Below are 26888 nucleotides of genomic sequence, written 5' to 3' on the forward strand. Positions count from 1 at the left end.
CCATAGTGGCTGAACCATTTTACATTCCCACTAACAATGAACAAGAGTTTCAATTTCCCCACATCATCAACACTTGTTATTTTCTATTTTTTTGATGGTAGTTATCCAAATGGATGTGAAGCGGGATCTCTCTGTGGTTTTGAATTTTATTTCCCTAATGAATAGTAATGTTAAGTACCTTTTTCTATGTTAGCCATTGTGGTTTTGACTTCACTTATTTGATGACACAGTCAGTAGCTTCTGTTACTTAATAATGTGGAGCCTTGCTGGTTACAGCTGGAATCAGTCACACCACTCAGATTCATCTGCCGGTCTTTCAGCAGGACAGGGATCTTCTGTGTCTCTCCGGCCTAACTTCATGCAGGGGTGTGTTTGCTTGCCTTCAGTGTCACATAGGACCTCAGTTTTCTTCCCTCACTGACTGCCCTTAGCCTTTTAGAACTGCATACTATCTTGGTGTGCCCATAAGAGAACTTTCCTTGATCCCAGTCTGCAGCAGACCCACATCCCGAAGAAATCTCAGCTCATCCTAAGAGACTCTCAGGGATCTGGGAACAAAATTGCATTGTGCTCTGGATGACTGAAAAAATGGGAGTTCCCTTGAAATGCTTCAGGAGCAGCAGCTTGCCTGAATGAATGATTAGATTCTTTGTAGGCCAGTTCTTTGTTATCCCAGGGTGGGCCCAGCTTGGGAAGACTCAAAGATGGTTCAAATTAGAATCCCAGAGGACTGAGTTCTTGTCCACACCCTATCAAGTTTTATTATCCCACATCTCGCTCTACCATGGAACTCCTCTCCCAGTTTCTACATCTGCCTCTGCTTCCAGGCAGGGCCAGGCACCATCTAGGGAGATGAGCCATTTCTCCATCCCAGTGGACTCAGGTAGCTAGTGGTGCTGCTGCTACTGAGAAAGCCTCTGCTGCTCTTACTACTTCTTATTTTTGGCTGCTGGCCCATTAGTTAATTCATCAATTAATTAAACAAAATTTGTTGACTACCTACCCAGTACCAAATTCCATGTATTAGTAAGGTTTCTTTGATTGCAAGTTTCAAAATCCAAGTCAAGTTATTTTTATTTTACTTACAAAAAAGCAGTTAGTCATAAAGATGGAGGGATGTTTCATAGAACCCAAGGACAGGAAGGCAGCCAGGCTTTGGGAAGGGACTGTAAAAAACATCAGGCACTGTCAGCAAAACCATCATGGACCCAGAAGTGCTTCATCTATTCCCTAGTCTCTGCTTGAATGTGTTTAATTCTAATTTCTTGTAGGATTGGCTTTCTCTGTGTCTCAGTTCATGTAATAATGCAAGAGGCTGCTCCCAGCTCCCAACTCATCTATGTAAAAAATGAGCCCTGATGCTGACATAGAGTCCATCAGTCTCAGTTCCAACAAGAGAGAGAATCTGACTGGCTGAGTTTGAATTAGGAGTCGTCTTTTCTCAATGAACTACCGCCAAGGGACCAGGACTGTGAAGTACAAACCCTGGGAACAATAGTTCAGTTTCAGTGGCTGCTGTGAATTGAAAGGTCTCTACTGTGTGCTGCCAGGTTGGGGGATGAGAGAGGTGAGTACAGCCCCTGCCTTCAAGTAGCCCACAGTTGAAGGGAGACAGATATGTGTACATTTAACACGATGAAATAAGGCAGTAGTTGTCAACAGGGAAGGATGATTTTTTTCCCTTGGAGACATTTAGGAATATCTGGAGACATTTTTGGCTGTCACAACTGGGAAGTGGGGGATGCTTCTGGCATTAATGGGTTGAAGCTAGGGATGCCGCCAAACTTTCTAAAACACACAAGACAGCAGGCACAATAAAGACTTGCTATTGCTGTTTGGTTGCTGAGTCATCTTTGACTCTTTTGCAACCCCATGGACTGTAGCCCACCAAGCTCCTCTGCCCATGAGATTTCCCAGGCAAGAATACTAGAGTGGGTTGCCATTTCCATCTCCAGGGGATCTTCCTGACCCAGGGACTGAACCCGAATCTCCTGCATCTCAGGCAGTTTCTTTACCACTAGGTCACCTGGGTGGAGAAGGCAATGGCACCCTACTCCAGTACTCTTGTCTGGAAAATCCCATGGATGGAGGAGCCTGGTAGGCTACAGTCCATGGGGTCGCTAAGAGTCGGACACGACTGAGTGACTTCACTTTCACTTTTCCCTTTCACGCACTGGAGAAGGAAATGGCAGCCCACTCCAGTATTCTTACCTGGAGAATCCCAGTGACGGGGGAGCCTGGTGGGCTGCCATCTATGGGGTCGCACAGAGTCGAACACGACTGAAGCGACTTAGCAGCAGCAGCTGGTCACCTGGGAAGCCACAATAGACTTATCTGGCCTCAAATGTCAATGGTGCAGAGGTTGAGAAACTCTGAGATAAGATCAATGTACAAAATGCAAAGACAGTCTTAAATTTGTGGCTAGTCTGACCACCTTTCTCCAAACCTCTTCAGTGTTTCTCTTGGTAAGGATAAGATACTTAAGGAAGAGGGACCCCATTATCTCTGACTGCTCAGAGTTCCTATGGTATGCATGCAGATTAGACCCCCTCCTCTTATCCTTTCCCCCAACACAGCCTCCCACTCACATACACAAAGCACTAGCCTCTTCCTATATCAAAAGTCATTACTTCCATCGTAAATCCTGAGCCCAGGACCAAGTCTAGACAAGGGATGGATGGGAGAATGCAGCTGCCCTCAGCCCTGTCTGCATGTTAGAATCCCTCAGGAAACTGTGGGCATGCCCAACACACCTGGGTCCAGGCCCCACTCCCATAACTTCTGATTAGTAATGGTTTTACTTTGGCAGTGGAAGAAGTCCAGGCTATTGACTCACGAGAGCTGGGTTAGTCCATCTGTAGTGTTGTTGATTTTGGCAAGACCCCTATCCTCCCCAAGCCTTCATTTTCTGATCTGGAAAGTGGGAAAACATCACCTCCTGAGATCGTTAAATGGTTCAAAAGGGGTAGTAGATGTGAAAGCAGTCTGGAAATGGAAAACTCTAGGTAGGTATTACCACTAACATTTGAGCTGGTTCTTGACAACACACTTTAAAGGTTTTCATGAAGCATGAGAGATGATAGCCTGGAAACTGGATGACTCACCCAAAGGAAGATGCACTGGTAATGCTGAGCACATTTCAGAAATAGGAGAGCAGCCACGTCCCAGGATCCTAATTAGGTAGAAACTCAGCCATCACAGAGCTACCCCGCTTCCCCTCTTTAAATGCCAAACACTTATTTCCGGAAAAACTCGGGAGAACATTCGGGAAAGGAATTTCTTAAATAGTGTGTGAATGAGGGCAGCAGCGGGGACCTTGGGAATGAAGGAAATCCACAGGGTTCTATTTTTAAAGCACGTGGGGCCAGGACTGCATTTCATCAGCAAATGGTGCTGCTCTGAGGCCAGGACCTGCATAAGCAGGGTGAAGGCTCGTGCTTCTCCTCGGGAAATGTCTGTTAGAATCCTTCGTTTTATTTCACAGATGTGTTCTTGGAAGTAAAAGAGAATTTCACACAAAATGAAAACAAAGTGTATTTCTGACAGACAGGTAAATGCTCCTTTGTGAAGGCAGTAATAACACATTTGTCAGGGAGGTGAAGAATCTCAAACTTATTTTTGATACAGATTCAATTGCTCCTTTAATCCCAAATAACCACTCCATAACTGTACAAAACAGAGCAGCCTAAGGATAATTGATGAAATGGGGAAGAGGCAAACCCACAGTTTTCTGTCTTGAAAGGATTTAGCCTGTCTTTCAGAAGCGGTGGATGTAAGAGCAGCTCAGGGAGAGCATAATGCCCCCTTGGCGTCTCCCCACTGCGGGGGAACATGCTTGGAAGCCAGCCATCTATCACTCGCCCAAGAGAATGAAAGTACTCTTTTGTAATCACCGTCATTCTCCCCAAAGCACACAGATTGAAACATCAAAAATTCATAGAATAATATACGTCAAAGATGGAAAAATGCATTGGGGTCATGGATCCTGTCTCCAGTGATCCAGACAGCAGAAATAATGGTTATCCTTGAACCAGACAGCACCTTGCACTTGCCTCACAGCTGAGGCAGCACAGAGTGCTTGCACATCATTTTTTAGATGGAGGATGTTTACTCTTCCACAGTTTGTCTCTGACCGGTATTCAGGCTGTTCTTACACAAATACTTCCCCTTTCCTCTTCTCTAGATGTTTTTTCTCAGGTTTTGAGACTAACGACTGAGTCGAGCTTTGTTTTTGTTGTTCAGTCACTCAGTCATGTCCTATTCTTTGCCACCCCATGGACTGCAACATGCCAGGCTTCCCTGTCCATCACCAACTCCTGGAGCCTACTCAAACTCATGTCCATTGAGTCGATGATGCCATCCCACCATCTCATCCTCAGTTGCCCTCTTCTCCTCCTGCCCTCAGTCTTTCCCAGCATCAGGGTCTTTTTCAATGAGTCAGCTCTTCACATCAGGTGGCCACAATACTGGAGTTTCAGCTTCAGCATCAGTCCTTCCAATGAATATTCAGGGTTGATTTCCTCTAGGATTGACTGGTTTGATCTCCTTGCTGTCCAAGAGACTCTCAAGAGTCTTCTCCAACACCACAGTTCAAAAGCATCAATCCCCTGATGCTCAGCCTTATTTATGGTCCAACTCTTACATCCATACATGACTATTGGAAAAACCATAGCTTTGACTAGATGGACCTTTGTCAGAAAAGTGATGCCTCTGCTTTTTAATATGCTATCTAGGCTTGTCACAGCTTTTCTTCCAAGGAGCAAGTGTCTTTTAATTTCATGGCTGCAGTCACCATCTGCAGTGATTTTGGAACCAAAGAAAATAAAGTCTATCACTGTTTCCATCTATTTGCCATGAAGTGATGAGACTGGATGCCATGATCTTAGTTTTTTGAATGTTGAGCTTTAAGCCAGCCTTTTCACTCTCCTCTTTCACTTTCATCAAGAGGCTCTTTAGTTCCTCTTTGCTTTCTGCCATAAGGGTGGTGTCATCTGCATATCTGAGGTTACTGGTATTTATCCCAGCAGTAGAGCTAGTCCAAGTCAACGCTAGAGCCATGTGAGTACATAGGAGGTTTAGTTCATGGTCAGGGCAATGGGGAAAGGCCAACAGCAGGAAATCACTGGGAGATTCTTACAGTGGTACCAAGGATGTTCCCAACAAAAGTCATGGTCCAGATTTTTGGACAATGATCAGAGACACTGCAGTTACTTCTGACCCATCACTTTGACCATCACTGTATATTCCTAAAATCTAATTTATACCAGGCCCTGTGCTAGGCTGGTCCTGGAGTTTCAGAGATGAATGAATAGAGAAGGGACAAAAAGTCGTAATCCCTTCTTGTAGCAGTTCACATTCCAGTGAGGATTATAAACAGGGAGTTTAAAAATAATTGAAAGTGGTGTGACAGAAAGATGCATGATGCATCATGGAGTGTAATTAAGGAAGGGTTATTGGACCAGCTTGGGAGTAGTCACGAGATCCAAGTTAGGAAAAGTGGGCAAGAATTTAAGGACTAATTTGGGGAGAGATGAAATAGAAGGAAGAACCTCAACTACTTTTAAAAGGCTGGCTTGGAAGGGCAAAGGGATCATATTTTATCCTTTTATGTGTTGGACCTTGTGAATTTGGAGGTGGCTTGGCTTCCATCTTTTATTATATTGAGGTAGAACTGATAATATAATAATATCAGAAATGTTCGGTTCTAATCATTGAAGCCCTCAAAATGTCAGGGTGGTTCTGTTAAAGAAAGAGGATTCATAACAGCTGAGAGTGATGGTGTAGCAATATTTGTACCTATAATTATATAACCAAAGCATCCTTAAGACACATGAATGTGGCAAACCTCAAAAAAATCATGAGTGCTGATTTACATTCAGTTGAGAGAACGAAAGCAGATCCTTTCCAGACTCCTCAAGGTTGTTAGGCAGTGGTTTATGAACATGCCTGCATTAGGAGGGAGAGAGTATGATAGCACAGTTGAGGCATGAGTGTGTTGAAATAGCAAGCTATGGCCATGATGGTATCTCTCTGGCCTGGTCTTGCATATACACAGTGAATCTCAGTCTCAATTTGCCTCCCTCTGAATCCTATACCCCTGCCACACCATGAATCTTTCCATTTTATCTTTTCTTATGTTTTTAAAAAAAATTTTAAAAATCATTTATTTTTATTTATTTTATGTGGGTGTGCCAGATCTTAGTTGTGGCATGTCAGATCTTTGATCTGCATTGCAGCATGTAGTATCTTTAGTTGTGGCATGCAGACTCTTTTGCAAACTCTTAGTTGAGGCATGTGGGATCTTTTTATGGCAGCATGTAGGATCTAGTTCCCTGATCAGGGATTAAACCCGGACCCCTTGCACTGGGAGCGTGGAGTCAGCCCCTGGATCTCCAAGGAAGTCCCCTGTCTTCTCTTACTTGGCTGTTTCTTTTGACCTTTTGACATCTATATGGGTATCAGGCAGAGACTGTAGACAACCCTACCTACTGAGTTCCTGCTGCCCCAAGTGGGATGAGCACTTGAATTTTTTTATACTCTTGAGTTGGAGGTGGGAGTCAGCTGAGGGCACATCAGAGATTCAGAAGATCCAGAAGGTGCCTCTTAACCAAAAGCAGAAAAAGCACTTTTCAAGCATTTGTTCCACTCAGGCCCACTCACGTCCATTTTGACAAAGCAAGTCACATGACAGAACCCAAGTTGAGGGCAGAGTGGGGGTAGCTGCAAAAATACTATTTGCCTCTTTCATAGGAGAGATTGAAACATCACAAAAGGAACAGATTCAGGGAGGATGAAAAACTGGAGCTATCAGTATAATCTACCACAGCAGGTAAGTGAGAATAGGGTCAGGATTAATCACTGGGTGAACAATTTAAAAGTGACTGCTGGATCAAGCTTATGCTGGACCACTTCAAAGCCAGGCTTAGAGCTCAGTATGGGGCAGAGATGTTTCAGGTAAAGGACTGAGTAGAATATGAAGGTGATGATGGTGGTACACATGGTCAAACATCTGGTTTTCTCTTGGATTGGAATAAGTGTAGGCATGATGCCCTCAATTTAAAATGTTATATAAAGTTGCTTTAAAAGTGGATTCATGTAGGTAATTTAAAAGGTACTAGCTATAAATAACTTACCCAAATCTGCCCTTGCTAGAGAGAAGATGCTAGTAGAAGGATGGCCAAGCTGAGACCATAAAGGATAACATTGTTCTTTTCCAGATTTGTACTCATTATTCTATCAATGTCACCAGTACAAAGCCTACGCAGATCCCTCAGGAAGAGAATCAGAGCTGCAGATGTAGAGGAAATCTGAAAATAAAAGACTGCAAATATTTTCTTAAAAACCCCAATCTACAGAGATGATCACTCTGTAACATTTACTGAAATGTCAGTGTTCTCTAAAGCTCTCAAATACCCTTCCTGGTGATTAAGAAATCAATAATTAACATGCAAATCTGAAAGCTCTAGGCAAATTGAATATTAATTACTGACTTCATAAGTGGAGGCTGCTCAGCAGTATGAAAATAGTTCACGATAATTAGGATTTAACAACCTTCAGACATAAAGAAAATAAATACAGGGTTCTTGATGAATGACTTTATTTTTATTTCATTATTGTATTATAAACATTCTTGGTTTTTCAAAGACCAAGGAGAGATGGAGAAGGGATGGTTTTGAATATTTAGTATATAACATAGTGAGAACTCCCTTCCCCCTCCTCCACTGAAATCCTTTTAGAATTGTCAAATAGAAGTTCTATAATCTGAGATTTCAAGGTGATCTGTGTTACTTGAGAACCAAGACTGTAAGACTGAAAAAATGATTGGGATAAAAAGTTAAACAAGTCACTGTTTCAGATGATCTCATTTTTCCTTAACGCTTATCTTTAATGCTCATCTGGGCACCACTTCCTCCATCCTTAAATACATTTCAGCTTCTGATCTCATATTTCAGCCACTGTAATTCAAGGGTCTTCTATTTTCACCTTTTTCAGGTCTGGTATCTTGGCTTTCTTTCCTGGCTTCACCTGCTCTTGGTTCCTAACCCTCATTTCTGGTAAGTTCCTTATTTCCAGGCATCTGATTCCCTGCATGGTTTGTATTTTCTGATATTCTTCCTGGGGCAATCTATATCTGAAAGTTTCTGCCCCTTTTGTGTTAGTATTTGTTGATTATCACCATCTTAAATTTAGCTTTTTAGTAATATTTTTGTTGACAGGTAACATTTAAAAAGAAAATGAGTTCTATGAATTTTCATGCAGGCAACACACTCATGTAACCATTAATCAGATCAAGCAATAGAGCATTAGCAATATCCCTGAAGACACCCAATGCCACCTTCTAGTCATTATTTCCAGTCTCCTTAAAAATAAATACAACTTTGAATTTAACATCATAGATTGTAAACTTATTTTGAACTCCATTACTGTATAAGTAGTATCACCCAATATTCTTTATGCCTTGCTTCTTTCATTCAATTTTCTGTTGTGAGATTCAACAGTGATGCGGCATATAGCAAGAGTTCACTCATTTTCATTGCTATGTTCCATTATATGAAAGACTGCAACTTATTTATCCATTCTATTACCATTATTATTAATATTATTATTGGCATTTAAATTGTTTCTTTTTCTTTTTTTTTAAATCTTGTTTCTATCTTTTGATGAAGTTGTTAAATCATGGGTTATAAATGCAGTTAACTTTTGTAGATACTGCCAAACAATTTTCTATAGTGGTTGTACTAATTTGCACTTCCTACTATAGGATCTGAAAGTTCTAGTTGTTCCATTTCCTTGACAACATTTGATGTTGCTTTCTTTATAATTTTAGCCATTCTGTTGGGTGGAACTTGATTTTTAACTGTGGCTTTAATTGGCATTGCTTTTAAGAACAGTTTTTTCATGTGTTTATGGGTGATTTGTAAACCTCTTTTTCTATTTGACTATCTGCCTTCTTCTCAGTTTTTTAGACATCCTCTATGTATTATTGATGCAGTTCTTTGTAGGTTATATATCATATTGCAAATATATTTCGCTAGCCTGAAGCTTGCTTTCATACTCTTAAATCTCCCAGTCTATCTCTTGTCTTTCCATAAGTGTAGAATTGATGCTTTTGAACTGTGGTGTTGGACAATACTCTTGAGAGTCCCTTGGACTACAAGGAGATCCAGTCAATCCATCCTAAAAGAGATCAATCCTGGGTGTTCATTGGAAGGTCTGATGTTGAAGCTGAAACTCCAATACTTTGGCCACCTCATGCGAAGGGTTGACTCATTGGAAAAGACCCTAATGCTGGGTAGGATTGGGGGCGGGAGGAGAAGGGGACGACAGAGGATGAGATGGTTGGATGGCATCACCGACTCGATGGACATGAGTTTGGGTAGACTCCGGGAGTTGGTGATGGACAGAGAGGCCTGGCGTGCTGCAATTCATGGGGTCGCAAAGAGTCGGACATGACTGAGCAACTGAACTGAACTGAATTTCCAAATTTTAATATAATTAAATTGTCAATCATTTTCCTTCTGATTAGTAATTTTTGTGCCCTGCTTAAGAAATATTTGGCAAACTCAAGGTCATGAAGATAATTATTTGTGTTCTCTTCTGAAAGATTTATTGCTTTGCCCTCTATAGATATGCAATGCATTCAGAATTGATTTTTGTGGTATTGTGTGTGATATGGTAAGGTATTGTATGGTGTCACCATAAGTTTTTCCATATATATATGTTATCTGTGGTGGGTTTTGATGTTTTAATTTGGCTAGCTTGGAATACAATTTCCAGAATTCCTTTTCTGTTATGTTTCCAGTTAGAGTGGACTACAAAGGACTTTGTCTCACAGAAATTGGAGCACAGATGAGAAGCAAATTCCATTTTGTAGTATTCTTCCAGTTATATTCTTGCAGTTATTCAATAAAATGTAAAACTAATAAACCTTTAGGAAAAGCATAGGTCCTGAGGATTTTTTCCTGTGTTTTATTCTAAAAGTTTTATGGTTTTACTCTTTACTTTTAACTTTGTGACCCATTTTGAGTTATTTTCTGTAAAAGGTATAAAGTCTAGGTGGGGATTCTTTTTTGTTTTTTTTTTTGCCTTTGTATATCTAGTTGCTCCATCATGATTTGTTGAAAAGACAAATCCTTCACTGAATTGCTTTCTACCTTTGTTGAAAATCAATTGGGTATATTTCTTTAGGTTTATACCTGGGTTCCTTATTCTGTTCCATTGATTTTTATGTCTTTTTCTCTGCCAATACCACATAGTCTTGATTACTGTTGCTACCTAGCAGGTGTTAAAATTGGGTAGAGTGATTCCTTCCTCTTTATTCATCTTTTCCAAAATCTTTTTAGTCATTTTAGTTCCTTTTCCCTTCCATATCAGTTTTAGAATGAGCTCATCTATGTTCTCAAAAACTTTGCTTGGATTTTGACAAGAACTGCATAAACCTGTGTACATTATTTTGTGAAGAACTAATGTCTTTTGTTGAGTTTTTAAATCTGTGAGCACAATGTATCTCTATATTTATTTATATCTCCTTTTTTTAGTCTTTAGTATATAAGTCCTATACATATTTTATAATGAAGTATTTGATTTTACTTTTTAATAATTGCAAATGGTATTTTATTTAAAAATTTTTGTTCAGTATTTTCATTTCTAATATATAGAAATAGGATTGATTTTTGTATGTTCATCTGGTATCTTGTGACCTTGCTGAGCTCATTTATTAAAGGATTTTCTTTGTAGATTCTTTGAGATTTTCTATACAAGCAATCATTACATCTGAGAATAGGGACACTTATTTCGTCCTTTCCATTCTGTATACTTTTATTTACTTTTCCTTTTATCTACTTTTCTTACCTTTTGTTCTGGATAAGACTGAGTAATGTGTTAAAGAATGGGAGTGATGTCAGCAAGATGGTGTAACAGAAGATTTTAGCCCTTGTCTGCCCACAGAAACACAAAGTGAACAACCATCCACAGTCAAAAATACCTTCACAAGAACTTCAGAACCAAGTGAGAGGTTATAGCACTCTAATGGAGCACAGAAATGAGAAAAAAAAATATGGTGAAAAGGGTAAGAAGAACAATTTTACTTTGCCTATGTTGCTCTCCTCCAAGCTAGCGCAGTGTAGCATTAAGAGAAATCCCTTCAGCCCATAAGCTATCCCAATGGGGAAAGAGAAAGCAAAGTGAATGTACAACTTTTTCAGGTTTTAGGGGGTACTACTCAAGAGTCCCACCTCTATTATGCCTCATTCAGAACATGGAAGGAGTTAGAACAAAGAAAAAAGATGGGGATTTTCAGCAACCAGTAGGTATGGGTCTCAATAGTCAGCCTGTAGCCCCTGGTCGTGGACCTCCTTGAGGTAGCTATTGGTAGGCTGAATAATGGAGGGTGTTCACTCCCAAAGGCAATCTGAAAAGACTGGAGAATGTGATTGCTTCTTCAAATGTGCAGACACCAGTGCAAGGCTACAAATATCATGAAGAATCAGGAAAACATGATACCATTAGCCAGAGATAAACCCACACACATATGGACACCTTATCTTCGACAAAGGAGGCAAGAATATACAATGGAGAAAAGACAATCTCTTTAACAAGTGGTGCTGGGAAAACTGGTCAACCACTTGTAAAAGAATGAAACTAGAACACTTCCTAACACCATACACAAAAATAAACTCAAAATGGATTAAAGATCTAAACGTAAGACCAGAAACTATAAAACTCCTAGAGGAAAACATAGGCAAAACACTCTCCAACATAAATCACAGCAGGATCCTCCATGACCCACCTCCCAGAATATTGGAAATAAAAGCAAAAATAAACAAATGGGACCTAATTAAAATTAAAAGCTTTTGCACAACAAAGGAAACTATAAGCAAGGTGAAAAGACAGCCTTCAGAATGGGAGAAAATAATAGCAAATGAAGCAACAGACAAACAATTAATCTCAAAAATATACAAGCAACTTCTGCAGCTGAATTCCAGAAAAATAAACGACCCAATCAAAAAATGGGCCAAAGAACTAAACAGACATTTCTCCAAAGAAGAAATACAGATGGCTAACAAACACATGAAAAGATGCTCAACATCACTCATTATTAGAGAAATGCAAATCAAAACCACAATGAGGTATCATTTCACACCAGTCAGAATGGCTGCTATCCAAAAGTCTACAAGCAATAAATGCTGGAGAGGGTGTGGAGAAAAGGGAACCCTCTTACACTGTTGGTGGGAATGCAAACTAGTACAGCCACTATGGAGTACAGTGTGGAGATTCCTTAAAAAACTGGGAATAGAACTGCCATATGACCCAGCAATCCCACTGCTGGGCATATACACCGAGGAAACCAGAATTGAAAGAGACGCGTGTACCCCAATGTTCATCGCAGCACTGTTTACAATAGCCAGGACATGGAAGCAACCTAGATGTCCATCAGCAGACGAATGGATAAGGAAGCTGTGGTACATATACACAATGGAATATTACTCAGCCATTAAAAAAAAATACATTTGAATCGGTTCTACTGAGATGGATGAAACTGGAGCCCATTATACAGAGTGAAGTAAGCCAGAAAGAAAAACAACAATACAGTATACTAATGCATATATATGGAATTTGAAAGATGGTAATGATAACCCTATATGCGAGACAGAATAAGAGACACAGATGCATGGAACAATTTTATGGACTCTGAGGGAGAAGGTGAGGGTGGGACGTTCTGGGAGAATAGCATTGGAACATGTATATTATCATATGTGAAACAGAACACCATTCCATGTTCGATGCATGAGACAAGGGCTCAGGGCCGGGGCAACGGGATGACCCAGAGGGATGGGATGGGGAGGGAGGTGGGTGGGGGGTCCAGGAAGGGGAACACATGTAAACCCATGGCTGATTTGTGTCAATGTATGGCAAAAACTATTACAATATTGTAAAGTAATTAGCCCCCAACTAAAATAAATAAATTTATAAAATAAAAAAAAAAAAAAAAGAAACAAAACAAAACTATGTCAAAGAAATGGAGGTCTATGAGCTGCATGACAAAGAGTTCAAAACAATCACCTTAAAGGAACTTTCTCAGTGAGCTCACAGATAGAAAACTAAATGAAATGAGGAAAATGCATGAATATGAATGAAATAAAATGAATGTGAATTCATGAATAAAATGAAAATTTAACAAAGAGCTAGAAACCACAGAGAGGAACCAAACAGAAATCCTGGAACTGAAAAAGACAATGACTAAACTCAAAAATTCACTAGAGAATGTCAATAACAAACTCAGTCAAACTGAAAAAGGAATAGTTGAACTAGAAGACACAATTATTCAGTCAAAAGAACAAAAAAATAGAGAAATGAAAAAGAGTGAAGAATGCCTGCAGGAATTATGGGATGCCACTAAAGGCAATGGCACCCCACTCTAGTACTCTTGCCTGGAAAATCCCATGGACGGAGGAGCCTGGTAGGCTACAGTCCATGGGGTCGCTAAGAGTCGGACACGACTGAGCGATTTCACTTTCACTTTTCCCTTTTATGCACTGGAGAAGGAAATGGCAACCCACTCCAGTATTCTTGCCTGGAGAATCCCGAGGACGGCGGAGCCTGGTGGGCTGCCGTCTCTGGCGTCGTACAGAGTCGGACACGACTGAAGCGACTTAGCAGCAACTAACTAAAGAGATACATGCATTATAGGAGTCCCAGCAGGAAAAGAGAAAGGAGAAGACAACTTATTTAAAGAAATATGGCTGGAAAAGTCCCAGACATGGACATTTAGATTCACGAAGCCCAAAGAACCTCAAATAGATTCAACTAAAGAGTCCTACATCAAGACAGGTTATAAGGAAATTGTAAAAAATAAAGACAAATAAAGAATTTTGACAAATGCAAGAGAATAGTGACTCATCACCTACAAATGAACCCATATAAGGCTACTGGTAGATTTCTCAGCAGAAATCTTAGAGACCAGGGAAAGAGTTGAAAGATATACTCAAAGTGCTGAGAGAGAAAACAAAAACAAAAACTCTGCCAACTACATGTATACCCATAGAACTTTTCTGTAAAAATGAAGAAGAAATAAAATTTTTTTCCAGACAAGCAGAAAACAGAGAATTTATACCATCAGACCTGCTTTCCAAGGAGTGCTTAACAAAATTCAAGCTGAAATGAAGCTATGATAAACAGCAACAGGAGTACAGATCAAAGTATAAATCTCAGTGGTAAAGGTAAATGTATAGATAAATACAGAATAATGTAATACTGTAATGGTGGTGCATAAATCACTTTGAACCTCAGGATAAAAATTTTAAGGCAAAAATATTACAAATAACTATAACTGGACATCCCTGGTGGCACAGTGGATAAGAATCCACCTGCCAATGGAGGGGACACAGGTTCAATCCCTGGTCTGGGAAGATTCTACATGCTGCGGAGCAACTAAGCCTGTGTGCTGCAACTACTGAGCCCATGTGCTACAACTACTGAAACCCATGTGCCTAGAGCCTGTGCTCTGCAATAAAAGAAGCCATCACAGTGAGAAACCTGAGCACCACAATGAAGAGTAGCCCCCACTCACCGCAACTAAAGTCCATGCAAAACAACGAAGACCCAGTGCAGCAAAAATAAATTAAATACATAAATAAAATTTAAAAGTAACTATAACCATAAACATTTGTTAATGGAAACACAATATAAAAGAAGTAAATTATGAGATTAATAACATAAAGTGTGTGTCTGTGTGGGAAGTGAAAGTGTAGAGCTTTTATATATGATTGGAATTAGTTGTGATCATTTTAAAATAGATTGTTATAACTCTAGGAAGTTTTATGCAAACCACATGGTAACCACCAGGGCTTCCCAGATGGCGCTAGTGGTAGAGAATCCACCTGCCAATGCAGGAGACTTAAGAGACAACGGTTTGATCCCTGGGTTGGGAAGATCCCCTGGAGGAGGGCATGGCAACCCACTCCAGTATTCTTGCCTGGAGAATCCCATGGACAGAGGAGCCTGGCAGGCTTCAGTTCATAGGTTCGCACAGAGTCAGACATGACTGAAGCGACTTAGCATGCATGCATGGTAACCACAAAGAAAAAAACCTATAGTAGACACAAAAATAAAGAGAAAAGAATCAAACTATATTACTATATATACACGAAACATCAGGTAACATCAAATATATGTAATATATTTAATATCTATTTATCTATATCTATATATTTATATTATTTATCTATATTATAGATAATATAATCTATACTATAGATAATATAATAGGTATAGATTATTAATCTATATTAATAATATAGATAATATTATTTATCTATATCTATATAATCACAGAAGAAGGCAGAAAAAGAGGAAAAAAAGAACTACAAACACCCAACTCCCAGAAAAAAGAAATTAGATTTGTGGTTACCAGAGGCAGGGGGAAGGGGAATTGGAGTAAGGTGATCAAAAGGTACAAACTTCCATTTATAAGATAAATAAGTACTAGGAATGTAATGTACAATATAGTGACTATAGTTAACACTGCTATATAACATATAGGAAAGTTGTTAAGAGAGTAGATCCTAAGCATTCTCATCACAAGGAGAAACTTCCATTTCTTTTTATTGTATCTGTATAAGATGATGGCTGTTAACTAAACCTATTGTGGTAATCATTTCATACTATACATATAAATCATGCTCCATACCTTAAACTTACACAGTGATGTATGTTAATTATTTCCCAATAAAACCGGAAAAAAATAGAACTGCAAAACATAAAAAAATAAAGTGGCAATAGTAAGTCTTTACCTAAGAAAAACTACTTTAAATATAAACAGATTAAACTCACCAATCCAAAGATATAGAGTAGCTGAATGGATAAAGGACTGATATACTACTATATGCTGGGTACATGAGATTTGCTTTAGATTTAGGGATACACAGAGGCTGAAAGTTGAGGAATGGAAAAAGGTGTTCTATGCACATAGTAACCAGAGAGAGTGGGGATGGCTATACAGTTGACCCTTGAACAATGTAATGGTTAGGGGTGCCCCCCCCCACATGCTGCATATAACTTTACAGTCAGTACTCTGTAACCATGGTGTCACATCTCTGGGGCATCAGGAAGGTTGGGGAAGAAGCCATCCGAGAGATGCCAAGTGAAAGGTGGGAGCTGATTCCTGTGGTCAGGACAGAGCCTTGCAGCTGGGACCTCAGTTTCTGCTGAGTGGAGGCGCATTTCTGTTGATGTCCCTGTTCAAGTTGATCCAGCTGATAAGGGAGCAGCTCTTCACCTGCCCTTATGGTTCTGACATGGGAGAATTCTACAAGGTGAAACTAACCCCACGTCTTCTTCCATGATATGTAAACCACTTCTATCCTGTGAGATTTTGTCCTTCTAAGTGACCATTCACATACATCCTCTGGGACCTTCCTCTGCCCATCATCTTTGCCCTCTTTTTTTACCTTAGCTGTCCCCTCTCTTCAGGCACTTTCTTCTCAACTCAAAAATTCCCTTTTCCTTAAGTTTGCTTGATTTCTTTAAGCCTCAGTTTGCTCAAGTATCAAAATGGAATTCATGCCATCTACCTGGCTGGCCTTGGTGAGACGAAATAGGTAGAATTGGAGAGTACGATTTCAATTAGTGAATGTGTCTTTCTTCTCGCTTTTTTTCCTCTTCCTTCTAAGGTGGTGCTGTCCTATCAATATGATAGCCATTGGCCACAGGTGGTTACCGACACAAAATTCGGCCAGTTCAATTTGAGATGGGCTGCTCATGTGAGAAGCATTAGGGTTGTGTATTAACACCTGAGAGTCCTATTTATTGTTCTTGAAACTTTTGCTCTGGGCTCATATTCAAATCTACCATTAGTTTTTTCCATCTACATCTTCTTGATCCATATTGCATGTATCTCCTCCTGAGAGAGCTCCAAAGTGAATTTTATATACGCTACATGGTGTGCACACACACCTACACACTCACATATTTTTTTTAAATAATAGCTTTTTTTTGAGTTATAATTCACATACCATAAACTTCACCTCTTTAAAGTAGGTATGCAATTCTAATAACCTATACATGAAAAGAATCTGAAAAAGAATAGGTAGATATATAACTGAATCACTTTGCTATACACCCGAAACTAGCACAACATTGTAAATGAACTATACTCCAATATAAAATAAAAATTAGGGCTTCCCGCATGGTGCTAGTGGTAAAGAATCTACCTGCCAATGCAGGAGATGCAAGCGATGTGGGTTTGATCTCTGGGTTGGGAAGATTCCCTGGAATAGGAAATGGCAACCCACTCCAGTGTTCTTGCCTGGAGAATTCCATGGGCAGAGGAGCCTCGTGGGCTACCATGGGGCTGCAAAGAGTTGGACAAGACTGAGCACCAAAAATAAAGTATGTATGTGAGTCTATGATTTTTAGTACATTCGGAGAGTTGTAGACCCATCACCATGATCTAACTCCAAAACATTTTTATCAACCCCAAGGAAGCCCTGTATCCATTCCAGTTACTTTCCATTCACCCTTCCTGCCAGCCCCTGGCAACCACTAATATGCTTTCTGTCTCTATGGATTTGCCTAGTCTGGGTATTTCATATAAACAGAATCATGTAATATGTGGCCTTCTCACATGGCTTATATTTAATGTAAAGTGAAAATGAAGTTGCTCAGTCGTGTCCAACTCTCTGCGACCCCGAGGACTGTAGCCCACCAGGCTCCTCCATCCATGGGATTCTCCAGGCAAGAATACTGGAGTGGGTTGCCATTTCCTTCTCCAGGGGATCTTCCTGACCCAGGGATCAAACCCAGGTCTTCCGCATTGCAGGCAGACGCTTTAACCTCTGAGCCACCAGGGAAGCCCCATTTAATGTAAGACCATCCCAATTAAAATCCTCACATCTGGTGATGATGCACACTGTCTATTTTATGTGATGCAATGACAAGCAAGTGCATGGAAGCAATTCTATTTATACACATGTAACCTTGTGATCACTCAGGAAATAGACATAGTCTCTGCTTCACAGGTGAGGAACCTAAAGCAGAAAGGTTATATAGCTGGCCTAAGGTCATATGTCAATCAAATGGAAGAACTGGGACTTACACTCAATTTGCTTTTTGTTTTTTTCTTTTACTCTCTATTGTTAAGATACATAGGGATCTTTCTCATCTTTCTCCTCTGAACAAAGCAAAGTATCTGACACTCCTGTCTATGTTTGAGAAATGGATGAGTGATCCAGGCAGTTAATCAGCTGAGATATCAGGTGGTGGGGAGAGGGGAGTGCTAAGCTCCAGGTATCAGCCTGCCAGACCTCAGGCTGGTAGATGCCACTGCTGACACAGTGGCACAGGCTCAACAGGCTTTGTCACCGAGCTGTGTAGTGTGTGCTGCCTGCCCGCCCTGGGCATGCTCTGTTGTCAGTCTTGGCATTCCTCCTCACTGGGCCAGTAGCGTGACACTGGGGTGCAGCAGAAAACCTCCCAGAGCACTTTCAGGGGCTGCACGCTCCAGGAAGTCAACTTTCTACAAATCAGAATAGATGAAAATAAGAACCTAGGGGTGAGTCGAGTCACCCAGAGTAATTTAAAGTATGAATTGATTTCTCAGCTGGAGAGGGTATCCATGTCCTGCTTCTCGTTGGTGCTTCACTGTGCATCTTACCTCATGTGGAAAATTAACAGGCAAATTAACCCCTCTGCACAGCCCAGGCTGGAGGAACAGGCAGGGCTCCTGTTCAGAATGCTAAATCTTGGTTTAAGAAGGAGACTGTCTGCAGGGCCAGGGCACATGGGAGATCCCACCCTAGGTATTAAGAATATTTCCAGCCCTGCCCTTGGGCCACATCAGCTCTAAGGGCACTGGAAAGGGAACACCACGTCATTCACTGAGATTGTGGCTTCCTAGTGACTGTGGTGTGACAGCTGCACAGGAAAGTGAATTAGACACAAACACGCTAGATTAATCAGCGCTCATCCACTGGCCAGAGAGCCCCTGTTCTCCCAGAATTCTAGAAACTGCTTGTTTATCCTCTGTTTCTGAGAGTCTCTTCACATTTGCTTGTTGTGTTACCTTCTGGCTTTTGATCCTATCACTCGCTTAAACCTCCAGTTCAAAAGATTCTTCTGGTCTACCACTGCTTACACCCTCCTCCACCCTTGCCTCCCCCAAGTTCAGCTTGTACCCTCTTCTCTTTAATCTCTGTATTCCAGGCACACTGATGTTTAGTCCTTCTCTATCTCATTCTGCCCCAGGGGCTTTGTACACCCAGTTTCCTCTGCCTTGAGTACACCTCCCTTACCTTTTCCCTGGGCTAAATTCTCCTCAGTTTAAATGTTACTTCCTTGGGGAGCACATTTTCTGATTTTATGCCTCCTGCCTCAAGCCATTATATGATATCAGTCTCCTATATTTCTCTATTAATATCAATTTGCCAAAACTGCAATTAAATAATCAGTCTGTAATTAGTTGTTTAGTGATGACTTCCTTTCCTGCTCTACTGTTCTGCCCAAGAGAGCAGACTGTGTCTGTCTTATTCACCTTTGTGTCTCCAGTGTTGAATACTATGCCTCGAGTAGAATAAATCCTCAAAAAATATATTGGATTAATGAATATCCTTCTTGGTTTTTTTTTTTAATTCTTATTATTTTGCCTTAGCAGGTGGTTCTTTCTGAACTTAAGCTTGACATTTCTAGGAGAAACTTGTACTAGTACTAAGTACATTCAGTCCTGAGACTCATATTATAACCCACATATAAGTCAAGGTATTAACACAGTCTCTTCTCAATGCAGTTTCACATGCAGAGTAGCAGGACTCAACACCAAAATAAAGTTTTCTTTCACTGCTAGCTCATTTTCTGTCTCTACCCTGATCCTTCATTTCCTATGTTTTATTAGGCAGATTTTTTGAGCTGGATGTACCATGACAGTTCCTACCCACGAGAATGGGTTGATTATTTAGGAGGCTCTTGATATAGTCCAGATAAGAGATGATGGTAACTTGGGAACCCATGGGCCTGACACATTTAAGATATTTTTAGCAGGTAAGTTGATAAGGGGTGTCAAGGACATTGGGGTTGACATCCCACATCAGTCCCAATCCAGATGATTAGTGTCAGTTGTTCATGGTAATTTCATCGTCGTGTTTTCTGGGGATTCATTTTTTAATTAATTAATTAACCCGTTTATTTTTGGCTGTGCTGGGTCTTCATTGCTGCATGAGCTTTTCTTTAGTTGAGGCAAGCGGGGACTGCTCTTTGTTGTGGTGTATGGGCTTCTCGCAATGGCTTCTGTTGCAGAGCACGGGCTCTAGAGCACACGGCCTCCAGCAGTTGTGGCTCCCGGGCTCTAGAGCATAGGCTCCACAGTTGTGGCACACAGTTGTGGCACACAGGCTTAGTTGTTTCATAGTAAGTGGGATCTTCCTAGATCAGGGATTGAACCCGCATCTCCTGCATTGGCAGGCAGAGTCTTTACCACTGAATCGTGAGGGAAGACCTGGGAATTAGTTTTTAAACAGTCATGTGACTCAACCCTGTTTGATTCTGAGACATGAAAAGAAGTCCAACGAGGGGTTTAAGGGAAAAAATAAATTCCCTCTTAAATAGAGAACTACAGAGGGAAACATCACTCCTTTGCAGGATGTGAACAAAGAACTTGTCCTTGAACTGTTGTCTTTTGCACTACTTGAATCTATGACTACTACAGCTATGAGTTTGGAGGGAACAGCCAAGAAAAGGCAGAGATATGGAAAGAACTTGAGAGCTTGCTGACATCATTAAGTTGTTGGTTGTGGTTCTCAGGGTTGCATCCTACCTGGAGTTCTGAGTACATGAAATAATGAACTTTTCCCAATATTTAGGCCATTTGGTTACATTTTATATTACTTACAGCAGAATTCATTAATGATATGGGGGAACAGTGGATGCTCAATGGACACAGAGGTGCCTCTGGCTTGCTGGAGGCTTTCCAGGAAAAGGGACTGAGGGCAGGTAGCACCATGCCTCTTAGTTACCTTGAAGAGCTGGGGCTCCCATTTTTCCTTCTGACCTGCTCAGTGATGGAGCTGAGGCAGTAGGTGGGGACCTTAACACATCTAGTTGGGAAGGGATGGAAAACAATCCACATCAAACAGTAAACAGTGAATTTCTCTTTTGGGTTTTCAATTTATATTGAAATGGGAGGGTTCACTTACTGATTATTTTTAATCAGCTTATATTCTACACTTACTCTTCTTAGGTAATATATTTTGAGGAAGAAATAGTGTATCACAGTAAGAGAGATAGAAATAATATGTAGGAAATAGCGAAAAGAGTCTAGCATTATCCCACAACCAACACAATCAAATTGTTTTGTTTGCCCATGCTTCCTTGAAATTCCTGTTCATATTCATGCAAAAATGTACAGAATGGTAATCATATCCCAGGCATCATTAATTTCTTTTATTGAAGTATGACATTCATGCTGTGAAGTGCCCATAACTATAGCTTAATGATTTTTCACGTGTTCACTTTTGTAACCACCCACTAGTTCGAGATATAAAACACTTGACTGGGTATCATTTTGTGGTTTGCTTTTTAAATTTAATGTCATATCAGAATCATGCTACCCTGCTGTTTATCCTAAGAATATTTTTAATGTGCTATATGGTCTTCATACTGCTGACTATTAAGGGCTTTAAAAATTCAATCAGAGGCTGTATCTCAGATATCTGAGGCAGCTCACATCACTGGACATTAAGATCGCTTAAAATTCTTCCAGATCATACATAATGCTTCAACAATCTGTATGGTAGAGGTCAGAAATTGGCAGCCTGTAGATTGGATTCTGCCTGTATACCCATTTTATTAGACTTATTTGGTGTTGGCATACACAGTATTTTCAAGAATATTTGAGTTGTGTCACAAACTTTTACAATTTGAGAGAGCCCACATGGAAATCTGGATTTCTTACTTCCTTGATAAAGCAGAAGATCTGGCTGTGCGGGCCACATTTCCAGAAGAGGCAGCCATATGGGGATGGGAAGGAGCTGCCTTCCTTGAGCTCCTCAGTTTGCCACAGTCCCTGTGACTCCCAGTGTTTCCTTCTGTCTGGCCTGTTCACTAACAGCATCTGCCTAGGTCCAGTAGGCACTTGAGTTTGTTATGCCTGGCATATGGCTTTCTTTTTCTTGATGCTTATCAAGGTGTAATTTATGCATGAGGTTGCTGATAACCCCAAGGAAATCATCAATAGAAGCACATTCAGAAGAACATAGTGAAAAAAGAGCATGGCTGGTATGTCTAAGGCATCCCAGAGCAATCACCACTCATGACTTTGGCCCAGTCATGTCCTCTCTGGCCCTCAGTTTTCTCAAGCTTCAAGTGAGAACAATGATGCTCACTTCAGCGAGCAATTGTGAAGGTCTAATAGTTCTTGGAACCCTAAGTAGGCAATCAATAAATTGTGGATAAGTAAAAAAGAAACTATTGAAAATTATTCTGTATGGTTAATTTATCCAATTCTAGTTCTTAAATAACAAAATTTATTTTCATAAAGTAAAATTTACTTTCCTCTGAATTTGATGTTCATTCAAAAGGTCTCCAGAGACATCTATAAAGTTCTAATAGCAACAACAATAATAATGATAAGTGGATAGGATTTAATAACGTTGTGTCTGAGTGTCTAAAGAGTGACCTTAATATTATGATTTAATTGAGATGGTAAATTAAAAATGTTCTGCATTTCTTCATCATACTAAGGAGGTTAAAATGGTAGTGAATTTGTTCTTAACAGTGTTGTTTGAACTGATGTTTCTTCAGGAAGATCATGATTGCTGGTTACTAGCTGTAGGCTCTTTCAGTTTGATTTTAACAGATTCAGAGATTCTTGAGCTTCCCAGATGGCGCTAGTGTTAAAGATCCTGCCTGCCAGTGCAGGAGACATAAGAGACGTGGGTTCAATTCCTGGGTTGGGAAGATCCCCTGGAGGAGGAAATGGCAAACCACTCCATTATTCTTGCCTGGAGAATCCCCTCAGACAGAGGAGCCTGGTGGGCAAAGACTTCAGTCAGACGTGACTGAAGCAAATTTGCATACACGCAGAAATTCTTTGGGGGAGAATCTCTAGTAATAGACAAAGACTTGGCTCTAGAATTTTGAGAGCAGAAAATATTGACCATAGTAGAAGAAACATTTCCTAGAAAATAATTTGTCTTTCTCTTAGGTCCCACCAATACAACACAACACAACCTATCAGAAACCTAAGAGTCATTTTTATCTGTTTTCCCTCCTCTACATCCAATCCATCAGTAAGTCTGTCAATTCTCCTTCCCAAATGTCTCTCAATTCAATTTACTTCCCTCTATCTAGACTGACACCACCCTCATCTAAGGAAAAATGCATTCTCCACAAAGCAGCCAGGGTGACGTTTTAAATACTCAACTCATGTCGCATCACCCTATTTCTTAAAATTCTTCCATGACTCCCATTTCACTTCAGATAAAATCCAGACTCTTTATCAGGGCACACAAGCCTCTGAATGATCCATCCCAAACTTTCTCTCCAGCTTCACCTCATGCAACTCACAACATTGTTCAGTTCAGTTCAGTCACTCAGTTGTGTCCGACTGTTTGTGATCCCATGGACTGCAGCACGCCGGGCTTCCCTGTTCATCACCAACTCCCAGAGCTTGCTCAAACTCATGTTCATCGAATTGGTGATGCCATCCAACCATCTCATCCTCTGTCGTCCCCTTCTCTTCCTGCCTTCAGTATTTTCCCAGCATCAGGGTCTTTTCCACTGAGTCAGTTCTTTGCATCAGGTGGCCAAAGTATTGGAGTTTCAGTATCAGCATCAATATCGGAGCTTCAGCATCAGTCCTTCCAATGAGTACGACATCGTGGACAATGTTATGTCAACATAGTTGGCAGCCCCCACTGGTGAAATGTGGTATTACAACCTAGTTGTGTTAGGTGTTATACAAGTCCAGGTGAAAAAATAGAAAGAAAGCAAAATTCTGGGAGCTTTGAAGTGGGACTGGAGGACTGCTCAGATGTAGAAGAATACTGAATTCTGGAGGAGAGAAACAAGATAGAATTAATAAGATGAGAAGAGCTACAAAAGAAAAGTAAATTTCTAAACGTGGGGAGTATCCCTCTTAGGGTCAGGGTCAAGTAGTTTTCCTCCTTACTCTGGTGAATATGGAGGAAATTACTCTTCCTCATCTCCATTTTCAGCTCCCTGGCCTGGGTTGATAGTTCTTATTAATGATTAATTTTATTATTTCAGGACCACAGGGATCTTCTACTGTTGAATTTTGCTGTGCTTTGCTGGCTTGTAGCTCATGAGGATGAGCGTGCTCAGGATCTCAGACCATACCAGCCGGTCTGGTTCTGATCATGTCAGGATACTTCCTGATCCAGGCCTGCACCAAAGTGTATCTTGGGAAAGTTGTGAAGTTGAACTTGTTTGTTAGTCTACTTTGTCTGCATACCTCTCAGAGCCTCCACCACTTCCTCTTCCCTGAGGCCCCTAACTCTCAAATTTGTAAAAGGAAAGCATGTTAGTTGCTCAGTCATGTCCAACTTTTTGTGACTCCATGGACAGTAGCCTGCCAGGCTCCTCTCTCCTTGGGATTTTCCAGGCAAGAATACTGGAGTGGGTTGCCATGCCCTCCTCCAGGGTACTCCCCAACCCAGGGATCAAACCTGCATCTCTTATGTCTTCTGCATTGGCAGGTTGGTTCTTTACCACTAGTCCCACTTGGGAAGCAAAAATTAGAAATAGTGGTAGTAATAATAATGATGGTATTGGTTAGTATTCAGCTAAGAAAAGAAGCTACAAAGACCTAGGTTCACATCCCAGCTCCATTAGATACCAGTGTGTCTTTCTGAGCTTCAGTCTCCCCTTCACAATATTAAAATCACAAGATCCTTGTGAAGAATCACTAAAACTATGCAGAGCGCCTTACAAATTATTGGCAGTCAATAAGCTTTCCTTTCCCCCTTTCTCAAGTATATTAACGTGTTAAAGTCATCTGGAGAGGCAAGGATTAAAACCAAGGAATGCTTCTTTAATGGTGTAATTTCAGGCAGTGATTGTGGACTGTGGTCCCCCACATGCTCCTGACATTGTAATATGGAGATGACTTCCTGCTCTGCCTACATATAATGGCAGTTGGGCTTTGTCACTATGATTTCAATATGATGGGTATTACTATTACTAGTCTCTGTCTCTAGACTACATAATTGATCCTGTTCAAAGACACAATGGGAAAGATATTCTTTGATTAAGTTTGGTTCAGTTCTGTTAAATATATCTTGAATCCATTCCTTCATCTCTAGCTCCATCACCACTGTCATGGTTCAGGAATTCATCATTTTCTTTAAGCATCACAGTATCACTCTCCTGACAGGGTTTCCTGCTGCTGGGCTCTTCCTCTCCATCCTTTACACGGCAGGCAGAGTGATCTTTCAAAAACGTGCATATGATCCTGTCATCCCTTTACCTGAAAGCTTTCAGTGGCCGTATACTTTCTGACCACAGTGGTTCTCATCCTCTGGTTTATAATACACTGGTTTGTCACATCAGTTGTAAGGCAGACACATCCATCTCTTCACCCAACAAATATTTATTGAGCATCTACTATGTGTCAGTTATTGTTGTAGGTGTTTGGGAAGTATATCAGTAAACAAAAATCTCTGCATGCTGTCAGAAACTTGTTAGCAATAAGAGTTAAAGTCCTGCAGATTGTGAATGATTTGTCTGTTTGAATATTATAGTGGATACATGTTTATTTCTACAATAACATTACCCTAAATCACTTGTGCAACGAAGTGCTCCTTGATGGGGAGTGGAAGGGGGGAATTTATAGCTAGTAGTTGGGAAATTGAGTGTAAATCTGGGGATGCCTTTGGCATTGTATATCTGAACAAAGTCATCATTTGTTTCCAGAAAAAAAGTTAAGCATTCTGCTACTTGTCTACAAGATAGGGTACATATTTTTTAGCCTTTTTGGCCTCCACTTATCCTATCAACCTCATTCTCTGCCACTCCTTGCCTTTCACAGTACACGATCTGGTCCTTGCCCTTTAAAACTGATTTACCTTTCCACCATTAGGATGGTTTGAGTCATAGATAAGTAAAGTATATGAATAATTTTCTTACAACATCAGAGGTAATATCCTGGTGGGAGAAGGGACTAAGTCAATATCATATACTGGAAATGAGGAGCCAAAGGCAATTTGGTGGGACCATCAAATTTCTGCTAATAAAAAACATTTATAGTATTTTAGAAAAGTATATTTTTGGCATTTGATGAAAATAAACACAGTTATGATAGTAAATCTGAAAACGTTTACGGGTACATTGGTAGTCAACAAAAAGTATAGTGAACACATAGGAAAATGGGACAGTTTCAGAGGCCAAGAAAGTTGTGTAGGGATTAGTCTCATGTTGTCCATCTGTGAGGGGTAATGGATAAAAATGAACTGGAAAATATTTTTTTATCACATGAAAACTCTTAGTGATGCAAATAGGAACCAAGGTCTGATAGATTCTGCAGCTAGCAGGTTTGCTCCCCATCACAAAGTGGATTCCCCATGGATTCACATTGTTTACGGCCTTAACTCTGAGCCACATGCCCAATTCATCTCATGTACAGAATAAAGATTTTAATTCTTTCTTTCTTTTTCTTTATTTTTCAATTAATTAATTTTTTGTCTGCACCGTGCAGCTTGGGAAATCTTAGCTCCCTGACCAGGAATTGAACCTGAGGCTCGGCAGTGGAAGCTTGGAATTTTAACCACTGGACCATCAGGGAATTCCCCTAATTCTTTCAACTTCTGATATTGAGATGTATCTTTCATGTTTGATGTCGAAAGTGATGCTTGTCACAACCTGTGGCAACTTGAAGAGAGAGA

General features: G+C 40.4%; 1 protein-coding gene across 2 annotated transcripts in view; it reads left to right on the forward strand.

Moving 5' to 3' along the window:
• Positions 1-297: 297 nt before the first annotated feature.
• GALNT18 (polypeptide N-acetylgalactosaminyltransferase 18) overlaps positions 298-26888 on the forward strand; it is a 468216-nt gene continuing 441625 nt past the window's right edge. Inside the window, exons 1-5 of one of the 2 annotated variants that reach the window (XM_081545252.1) lie at positions 298-366; positions 1272-1567; positions 6751-6829; positions 7993-8054; positions 10869-11068. The gene's annotated coding sequence lies outside the window, so the exon portion shown is untranslated. The remainder of the gene's footprint in view (positions 367-1271; positions 1568-6750; positions 6830-7992; positions 8055-10868; positions 11069-26888) is intronic. The other variant, XM_081545250.1, reaches the window with a different exon arrangement.

The sequence above is a fragment of the Giraffa tippelskirchi genome, chromosome 11 (genome assembly GCF_054371585.1).
Source record: "Giraffa tippelskirchi isolate mGirTip1 chromosome 11, T2T-mGirTip1v1.2.pri, whole genome shotgun sequence".
Lineage (NCBI taxonomy): Eukaryota > Metazoa > Chordata > Mammalia > Artiodactyla > Giraffidae > Giraffa > Giraffa tippelskirchi.